The sequence below is a fragment of the Euprymna scolopes genome, chromosome 42, assembly GCF_053919585.1.
Source record: "Euprymna scolopes isolate OS-2025 chromosome 42, ASM5391958v1, whole genome shotgun sequence".
Lineage (NCBI taxonomy): Eukaryota > Metazoa > Mollusca > Cephalopoda > Sepiida > Sepiolidae > Euprymna > Euprymna scolopes.
In genome coordinates, this window is record NC_136523.1 from 28068863 (window position 1) to 28076362 (window position 7500).

Sequence of the window (7500 nt, forward strand, 5' to 3'; positions counted from 1 at the left end):
GTAAGTTATAAATATATATGGTGCTTAAGCTTAACACAATATATATTTATAAATTACTATATATATATATATATATACATACATACATATATATATATATATATATATATAGAGAGAGAGAGAGAGAGAGAGAGAGAGAGAGAGAGAGAGAGAGAGAGATGGGGGAATAAATGACAAAAAGTTATATTAAAAAATTCATGATGTTGAATTTATTCCTTTAATTCAGTTGACTTATACAATTCTTGACAGTATCTGTTTCGTAGCACAAAATCAATCACTCAATTATTATATCAATCAGTGAATCTATTATGCCCTTAACGCATCAGAAGAAATAGCAACAATTAATTCGTCAAAAGGAATTTAAGTGTGATTTGGCATTATTAAAATGCGAAAATTGGAAGAGAAGCTACAAAATACCTGTTTAAATTATAATATTGTCAACATCATGAATTTTGGAATATAATTTTTTGTCATTTATTCTCTGTATTGTTCTGTAATTACATTGAGCTTCTTAAATAAGGATTGATATATATTATAAGTAAATATATTTCTATAGATATATATATATATATATATATATATATATATATATATATATATATATATAGAGAGAGAGAGAGAGAGAGAGAGAGAGAGAGATTTCATTTGTTTTTGTGTTTGCGATACATCTGGAATGAATAATTTTTCCTTAAACCAATTTGGTACCCCAAGATGGGGAGCGGCATATATATCATTTTAAAAATATAGTTATGCACTGAAACATGTTTCATCGTCTTTAACCACTCTGGTAAGTCGTAGACGACGAAACACGTGTCAGTGGATAATTATATTTTAAAAATAATATATATATATATATATATATATATATATATATATAGTGCAAAATTTTGTTGAAAATTCAAAGACTCACGGTTTCTTTTTTATAACCTTCGTTCATTACCTGGATTTTTTCCATTACAGCTGTTTCATTGATATGTTGGCAATTTTACGATTTATGTTTCCATAAAAATATCCTGTTCCCACAAACTTCAGATGTTTATCCATTAGATTTTTACAACAAAAGGTATATTTTTAACATGCCCTGCACCTATTAAATAGACACATTGGGCTTAACTCAAAATTAACGGTGAATGGTTTTAAAATAACAATCTAGACCCGTTAAACGAAAATTGTATACATTGAAAGTAACGACATTTCAAAAACAAACTTTAAATATATATATATATATATATATATATATATATATATATATATATATATATAATTTAATTTTCACCCGAACCGTGGCACTGTCCCACTTTTATTTGCATCAGTCCTTTAATTTATGAAATCGATGTAATTATAGAGCATTTACAATTAAATGACAAAAATCTATATTCCAAATTCCAAGATGTTGACCATCTTCCGATTTATTTCTTGAAGTAAGTTGACATGAACCATTCTTGACAGCACCTAATTCATAGCGCAGAATTATTCACGTATTATTATGTCAAGATCCGAAAGTTTAAAATTCCTTGTGAGACATCGGATTGGATCATAGCTTGGTTGGATGACCTCACTCGTATTCGAGATGAAGTAGCTTTATTCATATTGCCGCAATTTGATCGATATTTATTAGTTAATAGACGTTCTTGTGTGTGGTGCGGTTGTTTACGTGAGAGAATACTCGCCTAAAATGCAAAAGACTCGGCTTTCGAATCCCGGGTTCGGATGTGTTCAAATTATGAGCCAAAATGAGGGCGAAACTCGAATCTTGAACTTCTGGTTCGTTGACTGTCATGGCTCTTATGAGCTGCGACGTCGTTTGACTGTGGAAAGAATTATATCATCGCTCACATTATGAAAAAAAAAAAAAATATATATATATATATATATATATATATATATATATATATATATATATATATGTATGTATTGACTGAGAATCACCACCAGTTGTTGTTTCACGACGTTTCGGACAACTATTCCTCTGGCCTTCGTCAGGTGGTAACCGCTACGGCGGGATAGGAACTCCGAATCTCCTAACTAACTGCATTCTCGATAATAACTGCCGTCTATAGGTGTTGTCGTCCCACACGTTTTGGCCAAGTAAGCCTCTGGCCGGCTTTGGGTAGGATTGAAACCGCTATCTTCAGACAATTCTTACCTGGAACCACAGGAATAGTTGACTAAAACGTCGTGAAACAACATCTAAGAAAGATCAGGATAATAGTCCGCAATAAATAAATTAATTAATAATACTCATCTTAATAATGAATTCCAATGAAATAATATATGTAGCGGCCTGACCATGAAATATCAGATAATAAATAAACGTGGATTTATAAGACCAAAAAATCCAACTTGATCGCCCGTGGCGCAGTGGATAGAGACATTAAATCTCTACGGTTCCAGGTGAGCATTGTCTGAAGATAGCGGTTTCAATCCTGCCAAAAGCCGGCCAGAGGCTTACTTGGCCAAAACGTGGTGATACGACAACAACTATGGATGGCAGTAATTTTTGAGAATGCAGTTAGGAGATGGGAGTTCCTATCCCATCGTAGTTACCACCTGACGAAGGCCGGAGGAATAGTTGGCCAAAACGTCATGAAACAACAACTAATAAAGACGAGGATAATACTCCGCAATAAATAAATTAATAAATAATACTCATCTCAGTAATGAATTCCAATTAAATAATATATATATATATATATATATATATATATATATATATATATATATATATATATATATATATTGGATGTATCAAACGTTGGATATTTTTAAACTCATTAATCCATCCACTAAGTAAGAACTTGCCCTTCTTTTTGTTGTATATAAAAAAGTTATTGTCCACACAAATCGGAGTAATATTTTTTTCTCACGAATAAATAACGAAAATGATTGCAGAATTAGTTGAAAGACGAGGCGCCTTCAATAAGTTTCTGGGCGATTTTCGTATGTGCACTTTTATTGATAGTACATACATGAAACTCTAGTTCCCTTCGAAGTAATCTCCTTCGGCTGCAATTCATTTAGTGTACAGTTCCAACAACTTCTAGAAGCCATATGGAAATCTTTTTGTGTGAGTGTATCAATGACCCTCGTCAAAGCTTTTTTCATCTCCTAAGTTGTCTCATAACGAAAGTTTTTAAGGTTTTCCTTGAGCTTAAGAAATAACGAAAAATCACAGGAAGCAAAGTCTGGACTATAGGGAGGGTGAGGAACTGTCTTGATGTCCATCTTCATCAAATAGTCTGTGACAATAATGGAGTTGTGGATTGATGAATTCGTACAAATCTTCGGCATCCTCAGTTCCTCGCATGTAGTTTCCCTCAAACTGTGCACTTATTATCTCTATAGACACGTGACGGTTCTTATCCATGAAATTGTTTATTTGACAAATCAACTCTTGTGTTCTGACATACTTACACCTCTCATACTTCTCATCATCCCTCACAGACTCCCTCTCTTCCTTGAAGCCCTTATGCCACTCAAAAACGGATACTCGATTGATGAAATATGGTGTAAAGGCCGTCTGAAGCATTCCATATGTTACTGTTGCGCTTTTTTCCAAGTTCATTTTTGTTAATTGTCCTCATGTCCAGATTGCATGTTTTAAATTCACCAGATGTTATAATCAGGCTTTAGTAGGATGTATTCCAATTCCTGTCGTTCATTTGAATGTGAAATCATAAAGATTGGTTGGTCATCTAATAAGCAATAACATACTGAATTTTCAAGCGTCTACGACAATTTTAAATGTCTTTACAAAAAAGTCTGGAAACTTATTGAAGGCACCCCATTTTATACTTCAGCCCACTTTACAACAACAACAATAATTACAGCAACAACAACAATTACAGCAATAACAACAATTACAACAACAATTACAACAACAACAACAATTACAACAACAACAATTCGAACAGCAAGAACAGGAAAGGTTTTAAAAGTTATTCAAAAAACAGGCGAAAGAAAATCACTTTTGGAAGACGTATTGTCTAGGACTACAAAATCAACAGGTTCGAGGTTTTTTTCAACTGAAGGAATCTCAAATTCACTATTGGCATCTGAATACAACTCGGATATTGGTTCAACGTTTCCAGCTTGATTTCGTAGGTTTGAAAGCATATTTACAAGAAGATGAAAAAAGATCACTCGAATGTTACAAAAGTTGCAAACAAAAGAAAATACTAAATACACAAATCTAATTCTTTCAAAATCAAAACGGACGACATCTCGTTTAGTAAAATAATACAAATTATGTAAAAGAAATTTCTTATAAAAGACAGTTTATTTCATATAAATAAATACTTAAATACTGAAAAAATGATGACGCTGATTTTACAAAGTTGTTAATAAATCTATATAGTTTATTTTATTTTGTTTATGAATTCGAGTCAAAAAGTATACAAACTCACTTTTTTTTTACACAGTGATCACTACTTATCAAGGCCCGGAAGCAACTCAGGGATAAGGGTTAAATTCCTACAGTTGAATTGTTGAAGCCATTCAGGGATAAGGGTTGAATTCCTAGTTTGGAATAGTATTTTATTATCTCTTTGAGTATAACTTTTTTATATAAAGTTTTTGGTTTGACTTATTTTTAAAATAGAGTTGGAATGTGCTTTTCAAAGTATCTTCCCTACGTGAGAATTGCCCGAATCTTTAATAATTTTAGAGTCTTTTGTAATGCTAAATTTGGTTCTACTTTTAGCGCTTTTCGTTGATACCAGTCCTTGCACGAATATTAAGCAATTAAAACTATCCATGCTCAATTCAGAAAATTTGAACTTGTCATTGTTTATTGACGATTGATGTAAATGTCGAGAAATCCTCATTCTTTTATGGTTAAATTTAGGCATTTCCACCTTTGTGGAACATGAAAGTTTTGGGGCTCAATATTTCTGTTAAAAATTTAACACCTTTTAGCAAAAGTTAAGTCGCTTGTTTTCGGAGTCAAATATAGTCCACGAAATTGTTGTGTTTGGTGGTTCCTAAGTCTCGGATTAATAGGCGACCTTTATTAGAGTCTGCCCATTTTTCACAATCTATTTATATAGATCTTTATACCTTCTAAAATATCAAGCGATGGGAAAAAGTGAAGTTGTCGATTGCATTCCAAATAGTAATATATTCGAGAATATTTTTGCTGTTTCTTTGTTTTGCTGCTGTAATAATATACTTTGTTGTTCCAATAAAAGTTTTTTTTTAATCTTTCTTCGTTTCTTTGATGTATTTCTCCGTTATTTAGCTGCTGGTCCATTTGATATTTGTCCAATTAGAAGTTTCCCAATTCTCAAAAATTCTTAATAAGTATAGATTTATAAATGAAATTGCTATGCAAAAAGTTGTTCCTAGTTTTTCGTCAACCGATTTTTTTTTTATTGCCTTTTCACCCCAAACAAGGCTTGGTGCCACTTTGATGTAGGAGGCTACTATCTGGGACATAATTGCAATAATACTATGTAGGGATTTGAGCAACAAGATGTTTGTTTACATTACATTTGAACTTCTGCATGTCAGTACAGTTAGGGAAGCAGGAACCCAGATAAGAATTCCAAAGTTTAGCAGTTCTGGGGAAGAAACTATTAGAATGGAAGGCTTTCTGGCATCTGGGGTGGGGTTTTGCTGCTTGTCGGGTTTGTTGGAGGTATTTACATCGAGAGGATACAAGTGCTTGTAGTTTGTCGGAGCATCTACAGTTAAAATACTTGTAAAACAGGCAGAGGGATGCAATATTTCGTCGATGGGACAGGGGTTAAAGCCTGGCTGACAGTGCGGACTCTACTTGCAATTCATCCTTTGCATTAAAGCAAGAATCAAACTCTAGTATGTATTTTGATATTACACTTTATTTTTTCTATCCACTAGAGTGAAACAATTATAATTTGGAGGGAGCTTTATTTTTCTCGCGTTAAAAACAACCGGGTGTCTTACTCATGGGGAGGTAATTAAATAGTGACTATGATGATGATTGTTCGAATGTTTTTCATGGTAAAACCTCCGCTCTTGACTGTCTAACCTTCTGTTCAATAACTTTACGATATGGCTAGGCCAGAGCAGTTGTAGCAGATAATTAGGCGCTTCTACACTATTGGGACGTTCTGTAGCGTTCTTTATAAGGTTTTTGAATAAACGTTCCTTAAGAATTATCCTCGCCAGTGTTGTCGGTGGCATATAGCTCCTTAATAATCCCTCGTCGCCAGTGTAGTTTTGAGTTCCTTAAATTTCTTCGTAATCGGTGTTGTGAATGACAAAGGTTCGAGATCCTTAACTTTTCCTCGTCGCCACTATTGTCCCGTAAGGTTTCAAAAGAAAGAAACAACTCGGTGCTTAGTAGAAAAATAAAATTGAACAGTAAAACAAATACAACTGTAACAGAGTGCGAACGCCGTGTGCAAATGCATGCGAAATTATGTCACTGGTAAAGAAAAAGACTATAAAAAAGAGAAAGTGGACTATCACGTTAGAAGCGTGATGATGTTAGTGAGCACGTTAGATGCATCACAGCCGTAATGAGAAGTAACGCGTAGTGGGAGAATAAGGAAATAAATGTCGTTGTTACAACAGGAAAAGGGTAGTTAAACTTCTTTCCTATTCTTTATCTACTTAACGCTCCATAACAAGAGTGTGGTTATAGTTTATTGTTATCCGTAGGGTGGGTATACTACAAGAAAAATTAAAACCAAAAACAAATTCTTCCTCTACAAAACAACCAAACAAAACACCATAAATAAATATTTCAAGATATAAAGAACTTGAAGCCTTAAAGGTGTTTTCCAGAATTATAGACTTTAGCATTCAAACATCATGAATAAATATTTACAGATATAAATGACTTAAATCATGAAATCATTTTTCTAAATTTACCGGATTTTGCAATTAATAAAAAAAAAATACCGTAAAGCAAAACAACCAAAGAAATTACCAGCCAATTAAACATATCTTACGTATAAATATAACTCAATCCCAAATCTAAGATATATAAAGCATGTACAAGGTACTTTCAATGTACGGGCATTTAAAATTGTCGTAGACTCTTGAAAATTCAGTATGTCATTGCTATATATCCTACGAGATGACTGGCCAATTTTTATGATTTCAGGTTCAAATAAACAGCTACAGCAGGAATTGGAATACACTCTACTAAAGCCTGATTGTCACAATAGATGAATTTCAAAAATGCAATCTGGACGTTGGGATACTTTAGAAGAACGATATGCAATAAAATTCTGTTTTAAACTTGAAAAAAAATGCCAGAGAAGACCAGACCTTGCTCCCTGTGACTTTTGGTTATTTTCTAAACTCAAGGAAAACCTTAGAGGCTGTCGTTATGAGACAATTGAGGAGATGAAAGAGGGCGTGATCAGGGTCATTGATATGCTCACACACAAGAGGATTTCCATGGGGCCTTCCAGAAGTGGTTGGAACTGTAGAACACGTGCATTGCAGCCGGAGGAGATTACTTAGAGTTTCATGGTTTCATGTGTGTACTATCAATAAAATGCCCAC